The sequence below is a fragment of the Pogoniulus pusillus genome, chromosome Z (genome assembly GCF_015220805.1).
Source record: "Pogoniulus pusillus isolate bPogPus1 chromosome Z, bPogPus1.pri, whole genome shotgun sequence".
Taxonomy (NCBI): Eukaryota; Metazoa; Chordata; class Aves; order Piciformes; family Lybiidae; genus Pogoniulus; species Pogoniulus pusillus.
The window spans coordinates 100593417-100614571 of NC_087309.1; the positions used below are offsets into that span (position 1 = coordinate 100593417).

General features: G+C 38.2%; 1 protein-coding gene across 1 annotated transcript in view; it reads right to left on the minus strand.

Annotated features, from left to right (window-relative positions):
* The window catches only part of COMMD10 (COMM domain containing 10), a 139167-nt gene that overhangs the window by 12977 nt on the left and 105035 nt on the right, over positions 1–21155 (minus strand). The window lies entirely within an intron of this gene.

The window sequence follows — 21155 nt, forward strand, 5'->3', positions numbered from 1 at the left end:
GAGTATCACCAATATGGATATTGTTAGGCAGAAAAGAAAAGATAATTTTTTTGTTTGTTTGGTTGGTTGGTGTTTTTTTTGTTTTGTTTTGTTTTGGTGTTTTTTTCTTTTTGTTAAAAGGGTGTTAGTGGCTGCCAGCAAGCATATCTCTGATCTCTAGCAGGCATATCATACCAGCAGCTGGCAACTGAGTGTCTGCACAGAAGTCTCAGCTGCTGAGAGAGACTCAAAAACCATGTGGGAGTGAGGTATGTCAACTAGCAGTCTAGTCTGCAGCAGGATCAAAGACAGAGCTCATAGGGAATGAAATTATTTGTAAATTAATATATGTTTGGGGTTTTTTTAATACTTTATTAGGATTTCACCTACTATTTTTATTGCATTCTAAGAAACAGAGCATATGTACAGCATATGTACAACAGTCACCATTTACAAATAAATGTCAGACTCCTGTCCAGTATCCACTCTCTGATGGAAACAACCAAGAAAGGCCTTCAACCTGGGCTACCCATTTGGATCATGGACAAACAAATGTTGGAGCGCGATGAAAAAGACATTTTCCACTCTGAGACAAACAAACATCAACATTTCTCAGGCAACATGGCACAGAGCAAAACTGGAAGAGATCCTTAAACACAGTTTCTCAAACTAGACAAAAAAGCTTCTCCTTTTCACAAGGATTAAAATAAAAAACATTAAAAAGACTGAGTAGTCTTTCCTGATTATGAGTCTGCAGAATGAAGAGGAATATAGCAACGACAACTTATTAGGAAGCAATCCTGGAATAACTTCTTTCTTGTTTTGTTGCTGAAGGTTACACATGCTGTAAAGATGCTATTTTGGGGTTTAGACAATGTAATTTCAGTGATATTCTTGCTTTGTTACATTTGCTGAAAAGTTATTTAAAGCTTGAAGTAGTGGTGTGAATTTTCACTGCTTCCAAAGAACACTGGACAGAGTGCTAGGGACAGAAAGAACAACAAGGGCTCTGTAAATGTTTTCACCTATAGTGAAGATGAAATCAAACCACCCACCCACGGTTTCCTTCAAAGCCAAAATATGAATATAAGTACACAGGTGTGCTAGTTTGAAGCTAGCTAGAATGTTTTGGTGAGAAGGATTAGATCACAGGCTGTGAAAGAGAAACAAATGGTGATGCCCACTTCACTCACAGGCTTGCTGAGATGTATAAGAACAAGAATCCAAACATTAGATAAGGGAGTCATTCTCTGCCTGAGCTTTGGGCTGCATTTTTCTCTCTAACCTCACCTCCATCTCTGATTAATCCACTTGCTTCCTAACCCCCCCTGGCCGACCCTCCATTCTTCCTTGGGCACAAAGCAAGATCTGGGGTAAGGTAGAGAGGGGTGGGAGAAGGTGGAAGGGCAGTTGGGAGCCCCTTCTGGGGACTCAGGTTTCTGGGAGGGGAGTTGTGTTTCTGTATTACCTTTTACCTTGTATATTTCTGTATATAACTGTATTATTCTGCTAAGCTGTAAATATAAGCTTCAATCAATTTCCAGAGTCAGCTGAGTCTAGTCTGGGTGATTTCAAAAATGTGGTGGGACAGGTAACACCCAAGCCACTACAACAGGTAATACTTGCTCAGATAACAAGACCTCATTTTTTGGCTAAGGTAAGCAATTTGAAAGAGGCTTTCAAATATCTTTGTTTTTCTTCAAGTTTGCATGCTACTGAGTTACAGTCATACAGGTTGCTTTAAGAGAGAATCATAGAATCAACCAGGTTGGAAGAGTCCTCCAAGATCAAGGAATAATGCAGTGCTATATTTGGATTTTTCTGCAGATGGCTGCAGTACAATGCAGTGCTCAGGCTGGCAGAGAATATCAAAACCAAGACACTTTTAATGTTTTTCTCTCAAAACAAATCCACTTAAACAAATTACATTTCTCTTTGCCAAGCCAGCAGTGCACAATGTAAAAATAAAATGTAAAACAAGGAATAAAAAGTGGTGTTATGTGCAGTAATCTTTTCATAGAGACATACATTAATATTTAACTATGCTTAATGTTTTTCAGACTTTTGCCTTTTGAACATACATGTTCCTTGAAGAGAAAAATGGAAAAACTAAGGTGCTACAGATCAGCTTGTGAATGCTCTTTTGTCTGCATGAATGACTTTATAAACTGATGTTAAAACCTTTGTTTAAGATAGTAAGTTACTTCTTAAATACTGCAAGCTTACAATTTAATGTCTTGTCTACAATGATTACAACACAGGTTAGAAGTGTAACATACTGATTAGTTGCTCATAATTAGATTTGCAGTCTAAGAATTTATGTAATCTTAAAAATAACTTTTTGGTTTCTTTCAGACTTTGCTTTACATCTCCTCCTAGATGTGGAAAGAATGCTAAAAATATGTTTGCTGACTACCAGAAGTTTTAAATTGAAAAAAAAACCAACCAACCTATCAAAAACCCAATAAAAGCAAAAAAACCCCTCCACACACACTAGAAAAAAACAAACAAAAAACCCCAACAAACAAATAAACAAAAAAACCCAAAACCAAATGAACAAAAAATGGAAATGTTTTAAGATTGTGTTTTCTTGGAATAGTATTTATGTGCTGTCATGGAAAAGCATTTTACATAGCTTTTCTCTTTGTTTTAGTCATGACAATGTTTTAAATGTGCATATTTCTCCCCACAATATTCTTAACTCTGAAATGGAGAGATAAGGATTTGATGGACAGGCTGGTAAATGGCAACAGAATTGGCTGGATGGCAGCATCCAAAGAAATATAATCAACAGCTCAATGTCCAAGTGGAAACCAGCAATGAGTGGTGCCTCTCAAGGGCCTACTCTGGGAGCAGTAATAGCATCTTCCTTATGTCTTCCCCAATGACACGAAGAGTGGAATCACGTGCGCCCTCACAAGTTTGTGGATGACAGCAAGGAGAGGGGTACAGCAGACATAATGGAGAGATGGGATGCCATCCAGAGGGACCTTGACAACCTTAAGCAATCAGCCTATGTGAACCTCATGGAGTTCCACAAGCTGAAGGGCAAACTTCTGCTTCTGCATCAGTCTCTACCTTGTAAGAGAGATGTTTCATCCCCCTTACCAACCTCATGGCCCTCTGTTAAACTCTCTTCAGCAATTCCCTGTACCTCTTGAACTGGAAGCCCAGAACTGGACACAATGCTCTACTCTAGATATGGCCTTGCCAGCACAAAGTAGAGGAGAATCTCCCTCAACTCAACCACACCCTTACGGCACTCCAGAATATTGTTGGCTTTCTTGGCCAAGAGGGCACATTGCTGACTCATAGTGAACTTCTTGTCCACCATAAGTCCCAGGTACTTCTCTGTAGAGCTGCTCTCCATCAGGTCAAGACTCCACCCATACAAATAGTCCAATAGGCTTGGGACCAATATTTTAAGGGATTAAAGTACTATTGTGTAGGAGAATCAATTCTACATGGATTGCTTGCTTATCTACAAGACAAATAGATTAACTTGTCTGCAAACATAAACTACTCACAACTCTAGTGGACAGGCAAAGAACTGTGGGATCAGAGGACGTCTAAGGAATACATAGATCCAACAGTTACTCTGACAGATGACAATCTGGCTCTCAAAATGATAAAATGCAGTACTTAAAGTTTTTGTGACATTGGCGTTGCTAAAGCTGAATCCTACAGAGATATTTGATCTAAAACATCAGAACACATCCTGAGACTGTCAGAGGAAGGACTCAACAAATAAACCACATCTCCCTATCAGCAAGACCTTTGGTAAATATACAAAGAGAGTATTTGTATCAGAATTGAAACATTTCTCCAGGAATTGTTCATGTTTTCTGAGTGTTCAGAGTACTGAAATGTGAAAGTAAATATATGGGAAGACAAAAGCTACAGGCCATTCAACAGTAACTGTGTTTGGCACAGCAATGAATGAAAGCTTTAAGACACTGAAGATCCCAGAAAGACTTTCCATTCTTTTTAATACTGGAAACTAAAACTTTTCCTTAGTTCTATGTGCAATAGTTCTCGCACACGTGTCTTGCACGTATGTCATAAAACATATCTCATCGTAATAGGAAGAGGAGAGAGCATTTAATTTTGTCAGCAAGAGCACAGCCATCAGGCAGAATGCAGTAACTCTCCTCTGCTTAGCACTCACTAAGACACTGCATCTAGTCCTGCACATTGTCAGGACAGATATTAAGGAATTGGTGGGAATGTCTGAATGCACCACACATGAAGAGATAGCAAAAAGAAGTTGGCTTGCTTAGTTTGAAACATGGTTAAGAACAGTAAATCTAACTGCATCCTACCTCTAACAATTTTAGCACTAATCTGTACCTCTATGACAGGTGATTTCAGTTTATCTTGTTAAAGATTACAGATTTCATTTGACAGCCCATTTTATAGCAAAATAAGACATTTGGTAATAAATAGGAACCATTCCTTAGCTGAAGAGCTGGTAAGGCATACAGCTGCAGTTCATCCATGTGCATTTGATTTCTCTCAATAGCTTTTGCAGTGAATCAACCCAAATGAAATCCCTAGAAGATGGCAATCTCACCTTTTAGATGGCCACATTCTTCACTCTCAAAAGACATGGAACTGGATGCACAAGTAGAAAGACAGGGCTGAATTCCCAAAGGGTCTGGTGCTCTTGGATTAAAAATGGCTACAATTAATTAGTCAGTTACACCTCTAGACGTGACCGTTCAGAGCCACAGGGCTCTTGGTGTGTAATCGTGATGCTAAGCTCAGAAAATACAAGGCACTAGATCCACTTCAGCTGTTAAAATGTGTTTAATAGAAAGTCAATAGGTTAATCTTGCATTAGTGGCTGCATAGCCCATTCTCTCAGAATAAAGACATCAGGAAAATGCAAGGCTGGCATAAATAAATAAGGCTGGAATAAATACATAGCAGCATATATTGTAGATAATGTGACAGAATGGCAATCATGTACCAAACATTACAATTATTCTGTGAGCAATCCAGTAGGGCAGAAATAAAGTATTAATGATTGTGAAGTCATGCCTAGCATCCATGGTGTAAACTTAATTGTGAAAGCATGGCACCAGACTTAATTTTTTCTCCAAGTACTGTGAATTGAATGGAAAACACTATTTACAGGCTAGTATGTGGCAGTATTTCCAGGCAAACAAGAGACTGAAGAGGTGAAGATGGATATCGAAATGGGGCTGTAAATTACCTGGCTGAAAGCTCTTACCCAAAAAACTCCCTGGAATATTTCACTGCTCTAAGTTATATCACAAGGAAGCTGACAGGGCATTATTCAGATGATAACAATAATGGTTGCTAGAAGATGCTGCATTTTTTGCACCTCTGTTAAATGCAGCATGGCATCAGTGTAGCTGCATTTTGCTCAACAATGCATTTTGTGAACACCATATTTACAGAAGCCGAGAAATTTTAAACACTGTCTCAGAGTCACATTCAAAACCTACACAAATTAATGACATTTTAGGACAAATCACATTGCTTACTTCATAAAATCTCAGCATTCCACTGCTTCTAGTTGGCGGACTATCAAAAGATCCTACATACTCTCCAGATGAATGACTACAGTTAAATGGTTCTGTCACAAAACACTATTTTTATCCTGACCACAGTGGTTTTAAGTATGCAGTGCTTTCATAGCTTAGAAAACATGCAATCAACACCTGGCTGAGGATTACAAAGACCAATCCTGAAACCAGAAAAGACCCTGGAATAGAAGGACCTCAGAGTCAAGAGCCTGCAACAGTGGCTGCTACCCAGCCCTGCCATCACTGTGTTCCAGGAGTCAGGAGAAAAAGCCAGTCCTTTCTTCAACATCCCTCTAATTCCCAGTTAGGTGAAACCTGAGCTTTGACAACAGCCTGTCTCTGTGGTTCTAAACCACTCTGTTGGCAGCCGTGTGAAATTTCACAGGCCAGAGCATGCAAAACAAAAGCAACTGAAGTCTGAATGTTGTATTGGTCTAAACACTTAATTGATGAGAAATAAAACTACCCATTCATTCAAAGACGTAGACAAGACAGGAAACAAGCACTATTCCTCCATATGCATGTCTGAAGAGCAACCCATCAAGAGAAGGGTAGTCTTGCTTATGTATTAGGAACAACAGAAATGCAAAATGACAATGTAGGGTGCAGAGAAGACAGACCAGAGACCCTTCTTACAGCAAGAAAGGCTTGTTTCTTTCCTTAATGCAATAGCTTGACCCCAGCAGGTATCACCAGAAGACTTTTTTCGTCCACTTAAAGCGAGTTTCTGATGGATTATGGTCACAGACCAACATAAAGTCTGCTCAATCCATAAATTCAGTGCTTTCAATTAAGCAATGTTAAGATCTAGAGATCTCTCACTCACTTGATGACTCCAAAAGACTTTTAAGTATGCCAAACATTTTTGCCAGTACAGATACTTTTCAGTGAACTGCAGTGCATGCTTTATTATTGAGGCTTTTTGTGCTGCTTTTCAGTGAATTGCAATGATCATATTTTTATTTCAGCTTCTGCATTTCTTTCCCTTTGGACCCACTATTAGGCAGCCTATTTGTGCTGTAAGAAAAAACATGTTTCTTTCATGCTAACATAACACAGACAATCTAATGTTGGAGGAAAAACGCTTAGTTGTCATAGACCTAACCAGGTTGGAAGAGACCTTTAAGATCAGCCAGTCCAACCTAGCACCCAGCCCTATTCAGTCAACTACACCATGGCACTAAGTGCCTCAGCCAGGCTCTTCCTGAACACCTCCAGGGATGGTGACTCCACCACCTCCCTGGGCAGCCCATTCCAATGCCAATCACTCTCTCTATGAAGAACTTCCTCCTAACATCCAGCCTATACTTCACCCGGCACAACTTGAGACTGTGTCCCCTTGTTCTGTTGGTGGTTGCCTGGCAGAAGAGACCAACCCCCACCTGGCTACAATGTCCCTTCAAGTAGTTGTAGACAGCAAGGAGGTCACCCCTGAGCCTCCTCTTCTCCAGGCTAAACAACCCCAGCTCCCTCAGCCTCTCCTCATAGGCTTTGTGTTCCAGGCCCCTCACCAGCTTTGTTGCCCTTCTCTGGACACCTTCCAGCACCTCAACATCTCTCTTGAATTGAGGAGCCCAGAATTGGACACAGGACTCAAGGTGTGGCCTGACCAGTGTGGAGTACAGGGGCAGAATAACCTCCCTTGTCCTACTGGCCACACTGTTCCTGGTACAGGCCAGGATGCCATTGGTTCTCTTGGCCACCTGGGCACACTGCTGCCTCATCTTCAGCTACTATCTACTAGATGCATATATGAAGAACTCATTATTTAAACTTCCCCCTCCCCCAAATCTCAAGCTATTTTAAATTACAGGAAGGAAACCGGTACCTAAAATAAGTAAACTGACCTGAGAGATTTTTAGTAAAAATGGAATGTGCTCATGAGCATACACACTTTATGTAAATGCTTAGCACACACCCAAAAATATATTATAGTTATAAGATATAGTTCAGTGGTCAAAAGGGAAGAATGGAACAAGAGAAAAGTAAGAGCTTTTACTGTGTACACTGAATTAATCCTACATCAGTGTAGATTAAAAGAGATACAGCGGTAAACAGAAGTTCATAAAAATATTTGAGTTTTCCACTGTCCCTGGGAATTTACCAAATATATACTAGCTTTGCTTGAAGGTCTGTGCATCAGCTACAGCACAGAATGAGGTTAGACTGGTGACACAGCCTAATGCTTTCTTGATAGTTTACCTGGTCTCAGCTCCAATGTTCAGTTTTCCCTTTTGCTGTTTGCTGTTAGATGAAATGGCTTGCAAACACTTCTGCTGACTTCATTTTCCTCTTGATCCTTACCTTTAAAAGCTGAAATTGTAAAAGTGGCACTCCTGAAAAATCTTAGGAGGCTGTCAGAGTGGTAGCTTCCCTCATATATAATTTCATAGTGGCGATTCATATTTTTTTATTACGAGCAAAGTGTAGTCTTGTATAAATGAGTGGTAAATTCAGATCCCTCCTGTTTCAGTGAAGAGCAGTAACAGCCTAACTCTTGAGATATTTGTATTTATTTTCAATCCAAGCTTGGACATGTTTTGCATGACAGAATATGTGAATTTCTACACTTACACTGCAGTAGAAAATACATAAATCGCACAAAGTAATGTTTTCCTTTAGCCCTCTACATAGACTGCTGAAGGAACAAGCCAACAATATAAAAGTGTTTCTATCAATGAATTAAAATCTGAAATCTCATTTGAAAATTACTCACTTAGGGGGAAAAAAAACCCCAATTAATTAACAAGAAGGTTTTAGGAAGTCCATCTGTCTATTCCAAAAGACAATTAATATCTTTGCCCAGAATATTAAATCTTACATGGCCACAGAAGTACTGACACTTAATGCAATACTGTATCATCTTGCTAGAGGGAAAATGTAGAGTAGCTCTTTTGTAAACCCTATTAAAAATGTATGAGATTTTTTTTTTTTATTTAGGAAAATTTAATTTTTTAATCCATAACCCTTAAATGTCACACACATTGAAAACCAACATGCATTCTAAACAAAGCAGGTCAGAATCAGGCAGCATATATTAATAATAATGGGGTTATTAGCATGGAATAAGAATGCCTGTCTTAATATGAGCAGGTCACACGTCTGTACGGTGAGCTGACTGACAATACAAATTTTCTCAATATGCAAATCTTTTGTCTCAAACTACTTTTGTGACAGTTGTGATGCGTGTACATTATGCGGCCATGAGAAAACAAGTAAATAGCATTATTTTTTAAAAGCATATACTTGTATTTCATTTTGCCAAAGAAGAAATAGTACTGGCAGAGAATATAAAAATAAATGAAGGGAAAAAAACCTTATGATTAAAGAAATTCAAGACAAAAAATGTAATTCCTTTTTCCTGTGTTGCAAATGACTTCACAAGAGACTTTAAAGCATGCCATAGGAATATCTAGTATTGCCACGGAATTGAGAGATACAGCCTTGGAGAAGGACACTATTTTCAGTTTCAATATCACAAGATCTGGAAAACACAGGCATACTAACCCTAGAATCCACTTGTAACCAACAAGTCCCAAAGTCACAGTGATAATCCCTTCTCCAACCTGAAAGTTGGCACTCCACAGCACTCCAGAAAGCCACATCTCAGCACTCCAGAAAGAAGCACCTCTTGTTACATTCTGCTCTCCATAACTTCAACTCTATTTACATTCCATCGATTTCAATTTTTAGCCTCTCTTCAGACTTCCTCTTCTCCCTTCATCTGTTTGCAAGTATTTCAAACACTTTAGGATTGTTGTTGCGTGAAACTGCCCCTTAGAACAGGGTGTCTGATCTTCAGAAGTCATCAACCATTAATGTATTTTTAAGAAACCTAATTAGACTATGGAAAAGAGCCCTAGTGTACATGCCTGTTAACTGACAAACAAACTTGGAAGTACACACTTTGTCATTATAGTCCTTGGTTAGCATTAAAAGTAATAGATACAACTGGTCCTTCAGCTTAATTGTGCCACAAAAGGTGAAACCTGACAATGCCATTATTGAACCAGTCATTATTGAACAAAGATCTGGAACAAGAAAGGTAGTGAAAATGAGTAGGCAAAGCTTCACTTAAATGCTATTTAGCTTTCCAGCTAAAAATAAATAAATAGGATTTTCAGATTCCTTCTTCTTCATACTCTGAAACTAATGATTTCAACAGGTAATAGTGTGCATCCTCATCGGACACACTCACAGAGTCCAAATGGATTTCTTGAGCCTTATGTGAGTTTGTCAAAAAAGCCTCAACAGAACTCTGTTCACAAGCTTGTCCCATCTTCCCCTCAACTCATGTGAAATGTTCGCATCTGCAGTGCTGGGCAAGGCCTTCCAGAGGACTATTAATTCTTATCTGAACGTATCAACACTTCAGCTTTAATTAAAAAAAACATATCCTGGCAGATCAGCTCCCTTTACGAAGTTAGTATGAATCAATGACAGTAGTATTGCTAATCTTGGTAAATGCCTTCCCTCCATCTGTTAATTGTCATGCCACTGTCAAATTGAGGGAAGTAGATAAAGATGCTTCTTTAAGATTATATTACGTTTTATACACTCAGCTTCAGAAAAATGCATTTCATAATGCAAAAAAAGACATTTGCTTAAACTCCCAAAGTGCCTTATCCATTCATTCAGATTTTCTCCACCTTCTCCTCATGGAAGGATCCACTTTTTTCTGTACACACAGAGCTCATAATTTGGGAGCCCTTCACTTCCTTTCAGAAAATAGATGATGTTCAACTCCAGGAACAGCAAAAATATTACTTTAGAATGGAAATAAACTTTAGAAATGCATGATTCCCTGCTTTCTAGTTGTAATCAATATGCAGTTGTTAAGTAAGAATCACATGTTGATTATAAAAAGAAAAAATATTGTTTATTACTGTGAAACTACATCAGTAATGGAACATAATTGCTACTGATCATCAAGCACTTTGCAAACATCCATTTTTTTCTTAATTTCTTCAACACCTCTTATTTCCTTCAATTTTGCATTCCCATTCCAAAAGCTGAACCTTCCCTCTATTTTTAAAACAAGCTTCTTGCCCTTTGTACTTAGAACTTTCAAACATTACATCTTTTAAAAATAAACACAATTATAAAGTACAACAATTGATTCAGTTGCAGTTTGTTCAGATTAAGTACATATTGCTTATTTCACAATTAGGCTTTGCAAATGTGGGAACCAAACAAATCCTTTTTCTATCGAATAACGGCTAGTAAGTTTGCTAACTATTAATAACGTTATTACTTATTAAATTTATGGCAAAAATAATAAATACAAACAGCAGCAGGACTAATTTCTAAGAATCAGTCAGAATGCAAAACGGATGTAATTGATTATTTCTGCTGCCGAAGCACAGAGTTCATCTCCAGATAGTGAAATACTCTTCCTTCCTTGTGCAGAATTCCTGTGCAAGGCTATGACTCCCACACACTTGCTTAGTCTCTAATTTCACATAAAAGCAACTTGTTGCTCTACTGTAGAAACCTCCCAGCATCTTGCTATAAAAAAATTGACTCTGCTTAAACATGTCTAAATACACTTCAAAAGTTCCTATGCCTTTACATGACAGTATATTAGATTTATTAGATTTAGCCATCCAAGCAGCCAAATCTGCTAATGACCCACAATAGCTGCCAATTCCCTATCACCTTATGCTAAAAGAACTGCTGATTTCCATGTACATACGAGGGTAAACTTGGTAACGTAAGTAAATGTCTCAAATTCATGAATAATGCAGGTTTTAGTAGAATGCAGATGTTACGTTCACCTAACAGCTAGTTTTGCCTCTTCATGATCAACTGACACACTACCAAGTGGTAGGATGTACTGTCACTGAGCCATCCCAAAAGTGAATGTGTACCACAGATTGTTTTAATTTACCAAGGTTTCAGAGCCAAAATTTTTAGTAATGGACCAGCAGCTTTTCTGAATTTAGCAGATAAACTCATATTTATTGAAAGAAAAAATAGAAGTATTTAATCCATACTACTGTTTATAGCACATGCAGCATTGGAGCCCATTGCCCTATGTTTTTAATGCAATTTGCTGGCTTGGCAGGGAGCATGGTAGCTTTTATTATATTGGGGTTTGTTTCAGTTTGTTTTTTTGTAGGATCTGTGTGCCTAAAATTTTACCTGAAGGATGAGTAAACCACTTAAACTTCTAAATTGTAATTGGAGTTTACTGTAAGCTAAAGAAGAGTAATATTTAATCATCCCTACATGTATATTTTTACATCTAGATTTATTTACTTATCGAGTCCTATCTTTATCCCCATCATGAGCAAAGTAATGTGTATCATTAACACCATGTAAAAATTCCAATTAAGAACAAATGAAGTATTTTTATTGCCTTTAGGAGACTTCCGTGATTTTAGTCTGCAGTCATATCTACATCACTCCCACTAACACCACTTCAACTAAACTAAAGGTTTACACTTATGTTCATGGCTTTTTTTATAAAAGTAATAACAAGCAAGATTGTAAAAAAAAAAAAAAAATCAAACAAAAAACCCCACAAAACTAAAAATCAAACTCATAACAAACCAAACAAAAAAAGCCCAAACCCCCCAAACAAAGACAAGAATACTATAAATTCTCTCTAATGGCTTGGTGAATCTTGAGTCATAAACTAACACTCAATAGTCTGCAGGATAGCTAACTGTGTGTGACAGCAAAAAAAAACAGACATGAAAGGAAAAAAAGTCTGCAAGATACATATGCTACACCAAGGGAAATATTTAAAGATGTTGTAAGTAATTTCCTCTCCCGGAGTGTATGGGACAGTGTTTTCAGAAGCTGTATCTATATTATGCAGTTGTCAACGTTAGTCTAACAGTTTCATAAATTTATTCTGGCCCATGCCTGCTAAACTTATAAAATTCAACACCACAGCAGCACAGTTTTAGTTGAAGACCTCACTGCATTCTCCTCAGCTACCTATGCAACAATATCAAACACAGGCTGCAGAGACAATCTTTGCTCTTCATTTAGCAAACTTTTCATTATCGTCAGCTTTGTTTTTCCCTTTTCGTCTTTGCAGTAATGAAGAAAACAAAGAACTTGTTGAATGCACATACAGCCTTAGCCCTAGCATGCAGAAGTATTTTAGTATTTGGTAACTGCACATTTACTGGCATTTCTGTAATATATACGACTTACAATTTCAGAGTGCATCTGCAGAGTTCATGCATAATACATATCTTTCTGAGATTCGTCCAAAGAAAAGGAATTTAACAAACAGCAATCTGTGATGATGACAAGGACGTCATTTTAGTTGGAAAATTTAGTGCTCCCTCAAAAGTAAAATAAGCAATTTCACCACTGCATTGAATATCACTTCAGAATTGTAGTGCGAGAACTAGTTTGAATATTTATAAAGTCCAATTCTCATAGATGGTTCTTCACAAATCTAGCGCCCATATATGCAGACAAATACTATATTTAGTCTTCTACATCACCAAGTATGAAGCTTGGGCACCCAGAAAGAGAATACTAAGGTGTGTTCAATACTACGTCACTGCTATAATCCTGTATCATCAAAACCTGTATTCTCTATTCATCAAATGTAGAGAGAAGTGCCAAGTACAAAGGGAGAAAGCAAGAGTAAAGAATTATGGAAATGCTTGAAGATGGTTTATGTCAGCCCTCCACATTCTTTTACAATCCATGATTCTTTAAGTTTATTACAGAGCATAAATACAAGAGGAATTTAAATACAACTGAGAAAGTTGTCAAGTTAAAAGAACACTGCAATGAAAACAAATGGACGCAAATTTGCCAAATATGCAGCTCGAATTCAAATGAATGTTCCTAAACACCTTGACAGAGAAATGTGAAAGAGTCTTCCAATCAAAGTAATGAGGCCAAAAATCCAAACTACTTTATAATAAAGATCACCAACTATATGATAGAGATACAGGAATGGGCTACCCAGGGAGGTGGTGGAGCAGGGAGGTGGTGGAGTCACCGTCCCTGGAGGTGTTCAAGAAAAGACTGGATGAGGCATTTAGTGCCATGGTCTGGTTGACTGGATAGGGCTGGGGGATAGGTTGGACTGGCTGATCTTAAAGGTCTCTTTCAACCTGGTTGATTCTATGATTCTAGGACATAGGAATCTAATGAAAGTAAGGAAATAATAGCACAAGGTAGTATTTGTAGTTCCAGATTCTTAAATTCTCATCCAAAGAGCCACGGCCCCCAAATCAGAAATCACTTCTGAACATTAACTCACTAGATATTTCAGAACGAGTTCACTTCCAGAAATATTAAAGAATATTAGTTTCTCAAAGCATACATTAAAAAGAAGATGAAAATTCACTGCATACTGACAGCTAGGGTCAGCAAAGTGCCACAAACCTCCCTTGAATCTTAAAATCACAATGCTCAAGATTGAAGAAGGAAGAAGTCTCCCATTTATCTTGATCTCTGCCCACTGTCTGCAGCATTGCTGCTAATACATCCCAACATTACATAAAGCTTTCAGTCCTACACCAGCCCACATCATAAATAGTAACATGTACCTTATCAAACCTATAAAATCTCTGATGAGGCACTGTACTACTGTGCAGGAACAGAAAACACATCAGACTGTCTCACATAGTCCATGCTTTCATTTTGCTTTAGTGTTTGTGACAGCTGGTAAGATAAAAACCTACTCTTGCCCAATCTCCCAGTTTTGTTTAGTATCCCCAAGATTATTTGGTACTCCAGCCAGCATCTCTCTTACACCTAATTTCCATCAAACATTCTAAACCATGTTAGACTCAGTGATGTCAGAAATAGCTTCAGGGAATATTGTATATTGTCACTGTGAAACAGGCACAGCAGGTTACTTCAGAGAATAATCTCTTTCATTAAATTTTTAAGAAGTGAAATATCATTAGATGATTCATTCCCAGCAATCTGTACTGTTTCGTAAAATAATTGAAAAAAGAGTTCATTGATCCATGTTTTACTTCTTTTTCCCCTTGAATTCTCTTGGGTGCAGAGGAAAGACAAAGTCTTAAAAACTCTGAGAAGTAGTTTCAGTTTTATTGCTGCATTTGAGCTGACTCCCTGAAGGGCCAACCTGAAGTTAAACAAACAGGCAGAATATTTAATTTTGCTACCATCATAGGACTGATTTCCATACAACAGGAAGAAAACATTCTCAGTCAGCTCTTGTCCAAATTAAAAATCCCCAATCCTTGTATCTGTTTCCATAATATCTCATCTCTTACAGCTTCTGTACCAAACCCCCCGGAGCTTTCTTTATTCAAATTTTTCTTTAAATGCAGTCTTCTGATGCTTATTCCAGATACACAACAGAAACTGATTTAAATTTTCTTCTTGTGCCTTCACTCTGATAACTGATATACATAAAGGACTGCTGAATTTAGGAGATTTTGTAGAAGGATCTTTTCACCTTTTCAGTAATTGTACAGAAATAAACAACTTGTACTTGTCTGAAAACAAGTTTCATTAGTTTTAGTTAAAGTTTCCTCAAATACTAAGTAAAGTTTTCCATTCTTCAAAAACTGCTTTCCAAACTGAGAAGCTGGCTGAGGCACATTCTCATTTCTAAAAAGCAAACTTTAAAAAACCTGATGTGTACATTGGGCAGGTTGTTGTTGTGTTGGTAGTTTTGATTGTTTATTGTTTGGGGTGTTCTTTTTTGGGCGAGGTTGTTTTTTGTTGGTGTTTTGGTGGTTTGGGTTTTTTTTTGCTGTTGGTTTGGTTTCAGGTTTTTTTTTGGGGGGGAGGGGTGGGTGTTGTGGTGTTGCTCAGAGAAAAAAGGAGTCATAAACAAAACAATAACAAAACCTGCTGGTGGTCTCTTATCAGGTATGTGCTGGTAGGAACGAACATGCAGCGCTAAATCTACGTACCAAGCGGGCATGGGCAATAAGAAAATTAAATAGAAGGTAATTGTGTAAATTCAAGATAAGTGGCTCACAGAGGCCACATCCTAAGATTGAACCTGAGTAACACATTTTAAAAGATTAAAAATGAAATGGACATTGTGCTGCCAAAAATACTTGGAATGGAGTAGTATTTCTCAGTACAGGGAAAGAGTTAACACTGGAATCACTAACGGAAATGCTACTTACAAGGAGCTCTCTCTTGAGAATAAGAGACGTAAAGGGTACAACAATATACATTACAGATTTGTTACAGAAGAAAGGAACAGTACAAACATATGACAATGATCCAAGAGTTTAAAAAATATGACAATATCTTGAAATCATCAAAATGTTTAATTCTGTGCTGTGCACCATTTACAGTTGCTGGCGTAAGCTTTCAATTATTACTTTTTTTTCCTTTTATACACCTGACATGTCAGATCAAAACTCACTGTAGTCTTCATCTCTGGGTGTGGATGCTTACATAGTCACCTCAACTCATAAGACAATCATGTCTTATTAGAGTCCAACCTGTACTTAGTACTATAAAGTTCCTGGACTTGCAGAGATGCACAGAAAGGATGAAGCAGAACAGGCCTCACATCTCTGGCCACCTGCCTGTTCCTCTTCCTCCTCCTCAGCTATCTTTCCATTTTTGAAGACTAAGTGTACTTTACCACATTACAGCATTCACTTTTCAAAACATCTACTTTGGGACCTGGCATTTTCAAATAGAAATACAGTTCCAGGTAGACAGGAGAGGTGAAAGAAAGGGAGGTAATCTAATGAGAATAGCAATCCACTTGGGCTTTTGTTTGTTCATTGTTGATGTGCTTTGGGATATATTGTTTAATTACTGTTACAAAAAGATAATACTCGCTCAAGGTAATCCTTGTACAAATTCAGTCAGGAACAAGCACAGTGATCATGCTTCAATTGCAAGCAGGTCTCATCAAGATTTACAAGAGCACAAATTATTCTCCCTTTCTCTGGTATGTTAGTCATTAACCTACAAATAATTAACTGAGATCAAGTTATTATTATTTAGCACAATTAATAAAAAATCCTCCAACACTTTAAACTAGGAGCTTATAAACTGAACAAGAATCCAGAGATAAAAATGCAAGAAGGAAAAGTGCTTCTGATTTCAACTACTAAACTTGGGCAAAACATCTTAGGTGGCACACCACCTTGAGAACCGCTGCCACAGGGCAAATCAAGATTACAATGTGAATATCTTTCTTATCACTCCAATTTTCAAAAAAATCCTAAACAAGCTGCAAAACCTTACAACATTTGAAGCTCCTTTTTGGGAACCAAACACCTGAATCCTGGTCTTTTTTAAAGATATTCTGGTTGTTTCGGTTTCTGCCCTATTGTAGACTTCACCTGAAATGTATTGCAACCACACAGATGCAAAGGAGGTCCCACCAACTTCCAACCTCCTCAATTTTCTTCTTCAAGCTGAAAGAATTTAAGCTTTTAATAAGGCTGGTTCAGACTGCTCCAACATAGCAACATTCTGCTAGAAAACTCTGAATTTGACATGTTCCTGCAGAAATTTTTAACTCTAACAAAGGTTAGCTAGAAACTTGTCTGCTTTTCTGGCACCTGTAGACAGCCAAGTGAGGGTCTCACATTTTCTAGCAGTCTTTCCAGAGGACTGCTGCAGAACAAAAGTAATAGGACTCTCAATAGTTTGAGATTTTCAAACTGCTGCCATCCCTCCTGATCAACAACACAGATATTTGGGTTTCTGAGTTCAGCCCTAACAGTAGCACCATTAGGAGCTGATGGAAACTCTGGCCTCCAATACCTTGCCAACAAGCTGTCTGGTGGCCATCCAGAGCCTCAAGGCTACCAGTAATACAGATCTGGCAGCTGGCCAAACACCTGCTACTCGGTTATTCAGGTTGGTATAGAAGGTCATCCAGGTTATCCTGGAGTCTGATATGCTCTGCCTTGGCAAGAATCCAAGATCACTATTGGTATGTGATTTTCCCACACCTTCTGTTAGACCTTAACAGGGCTTTGGAGTTATAATGGTCCTCAGTGTGGTCGACAAAGGAATCAGTCTTTTGTTGCAAAGGACAAAGCATGGTAAGTATCTGTTCTCATTAGGGTTGCTGGTGGGTTTTCTATGTATACAAAATAATACAAAAGGAGATGTATCAAAGCCATCTTACACTGCGGTTAAAACACTTAAACAGCAAAAGGCGTTATGTACACTATGACACCTTGCAGCCAGAAATGCCAAACCATTCTTTGTGAAACATCCAGCAACCAAATCCGAAAGGTAAAAGCTAAGAATCTATGAATAAATAACTACTCATTACATAACAGGTTACTTTAGGCATTATCATATAAAGTTAATCAGATAAGCAGGAAAAAAGCCTTTTAGTCAAACGTCGTATCTGTTGCAATGTGAGCAATACATAAAAATGGGTTTTAAAGAGTGGTAAAATCATCATTTTCTGAGCACAGCTGCTAAACCAGGAGAAAATTCTGAAGTAAAGTAACCTTTGAAATGAAGTAGAAGTACCCCGTGCTGAAATGGATGAGAAGCTGGTGAGGTGTCCAGTAATGATGCATTTAAATAAGTGATTTGGCTAGAATTTGCAGTCAGCTGTGAATAATTTATCAAATTGAGTAAAGCAGCTCAAAAGCACACACTGGCTAAACACTGCTGTGTTAAAATTCAGCCTCCTTCAGTTTCCCTTCCTGTAAACCCCTAAAAAGGATGATAAAACTTCTGTATGCTGCCCTAGGTGACAGCTGATCAGTATATTTTTCCTAAAAATATTCAGGAATAAAGGCTGAAAAAATGGACAAAGTCTTGCTTCTTTCTTGGAGAAAAGAGGAAAACTACAATGACTAAAACACTGCACACATTCACATTGACACAGCATGCTCTACATCAGCAGATTTCTACACGGTCTGCAACCAGTGCCTAAGACTCACGCTTATTCAGTCTCCTGCTCTCAGCAGCCTATGCACAGACTGTATCATAACACATTCTTCTTATACTAACCACTCAGTGCAACAGGAACAGTAGTCTCTTCACAGCTTGTCCTACCCTGCACTCTTCAGACACTGAAAATGAATATTCAGGGTCATGGAGGAAAGAACTCACATGCCATTATTCAGATTAAATTTTTTGGGGAGGGTCAACAGTTGAATATTTGCAATCTTAGGCTCACTGGAAAGAAAAGGTGTTGCAGAAGAACAAAGATCACTAAATAGTTGCAACAGAAGTCTCTCTCCGACTGGTCTGCAATACCTCTGCACCAAATCACTGTTCTATTATCAGGAATAAAGTGTGCTACTATGAACTATAGCATCCAGTGCCATTACAGTGTCCCTGCCTCTAATTACAACACACTTTTACGCATACCATGGAGATTCTTGTCCTTGGCAAGTATACTAACCTCAAATACAGTCCTGTCTTGGTTTAGTCTTCATGAAAATGTTTTTGCCCATATACAAAAAAGTCCACTTTCTAAGACCCTGCCTCTACTATGGTGTAACTTTTTACCTCCAGGGGAGGTTTAGGTTAGATAGTAGAAGAAACTTGACTGAAAGGGTTCTCAAATACTGGAACAGGCTCCCCAGCAACACGTCTAAATCACCATCCCTGGAGGTGTTTAAAAGATGTCAAGATGTGGTGCAAAGTGACAAGAGAGTTAGATAATGATTGGACTAGATGGTCTCAAAGGTCTTTTCCAACTGAAACAATTCTATGACTCTGTGCTGCTCACAAAAAAAAATTGTATTCCCCTAGTTCCAACAAAACCAGAGTAAGCTCCAACTTGTAAATCTCCCATATTCCACTCTTTAATGCAGCTTCCAGAAATGAATCCCTTCGTCCATTTAATGTTCAGCTTATACAAATTCACAAAACCCAGTAATTCAGGCCTTAAAATTCAGTTACTGAACTTGCTTGAACCAAAACCTTAATACCTTGCCCAAAATAGAAACTTCCCCCAACAAAAGCCATACTTTGTGAAGCCCATGGATGCCTTAGTTGCCATGCCTCTCCTTATAATACTGAACATCATAAAGAAAAAAAAAGAGCATACTGACACATTCAAAGTGTTCAGCTTGACAAAGCCAAATTACTCCCATCTAACAAATTTCTATCAAATTTCATTTATCAGCAGAACAAAGTGACGTTGCACAATATCTCACGGAAGAAATGTGTTACAAGAAAAAAAGTATTTTTCCAGTTACGAAGAAAACAACAAAACCCTGCCACTTTACAACTCTGAGGACAGAATACAGAAAAGGTCCTAAGGTCTACTGAATAAGATTCTTTTGGATTCATTTTGTTGAAGAAAGAGTCAGCATTAGCGAATCCACGCAGATGATCATTATTATAATAACGCTGAAGTTAGTGAGACCGAACTCACATTTACACTAGGAAAAAGTGTCCCCTCTGTATTTTTGTTTTGTTTCATTTCATATGAAGATGGAAAACAAGATCTGTGTGCTAAAGAAGAAAATACAACACAGATTTCTTTATAAATCACAGAATTGTAGAAATGTTCCAGTTGGAAAAGAACCCCAGGATCACGAAATCTAACTGATAACCCTACTCTAACAAGGTTCACCCTAAACTATATCCTCAAGCACCTCCAAACTTTTGAACACGTCCAGGGTTGGTGATTCAACTACCTCCCTGGGCAGCCCATTCCAGTGCCTGATTGCTCTTGCTGTGAAAAACAAATTCCTAATATCCAGACTAAAGTCCTATAACAACTTCAGAAAAACTTATGTCAACTTGACCTGGCTTGACAGCACAGACCACAGCAATAGTTAAAAACTATGTACACAATCATCATAGAACTATCACCATAGAATCAACCAGGTTGGAAGAGACCTCCAAGATCCAGTCCAACCTAGCACCCAGCCCTACCCAGTCAACTACACCATGGCACTAAGTGCCTCATCCAGTCTCTTCTTGAACATCTCCAGGGACGGTGCCTCCACCACCTCCGTGGGCAGCCCATTCCAATGCCAATCACTCTCTCTGTGAAGAACTTCCTCCTAACATCCAGCCTATACCTCCCACAGCACAGCTTGAGACTGTGTCCCCTTGTTCTGTTGCTGGTTGCCTGGCAGAAGAGACCAACCCCCACCTGGCTACAGCCTCCCTTCAGCTAGTTGTAGACAGCAATGAGGTCACCTCATTGAGCCTCCTCTTCTCCAGGCTTAACAACCCCAGCTCTATGCTACTAAAAAGAATATATTCAGACACTGTTTCAAATAACTTCAGGTAATGCAATCAATATTGCAGCATTCAGGGAATAACAGGTGATGTAGCAGCCCTCAACTGCTGCTACAAAAACGTATTTAAATGAAGCAAGATGGAATAATGAAGCAAATGGAATAACTTACAGGTACATAGATCATTAGTTAATTCTATTAAAATGTAAATAGAATTGTGTCAAAATGAAGTATAAACTTTAACAAACTTTGTCATTCTGGCTAAACAAATTAAACTTTTCTTGATGTAGTCTCAACTGGAGGCTCACAAATCCACTACAAATGTCTAAACCAAGAATGGATGGCATATGTGACTTTTTTTGTATTATCACTGTTTAATTTCAATGCATCTCAAGAGGTGAAAAAGCACAAAAAGAGAAATATTAGATCAAAACCCCAAACCAACCAACCAAAAATCCTCCCAAACCACCCACAATTTAATTAGCTAAGAAACTAGAGCTTT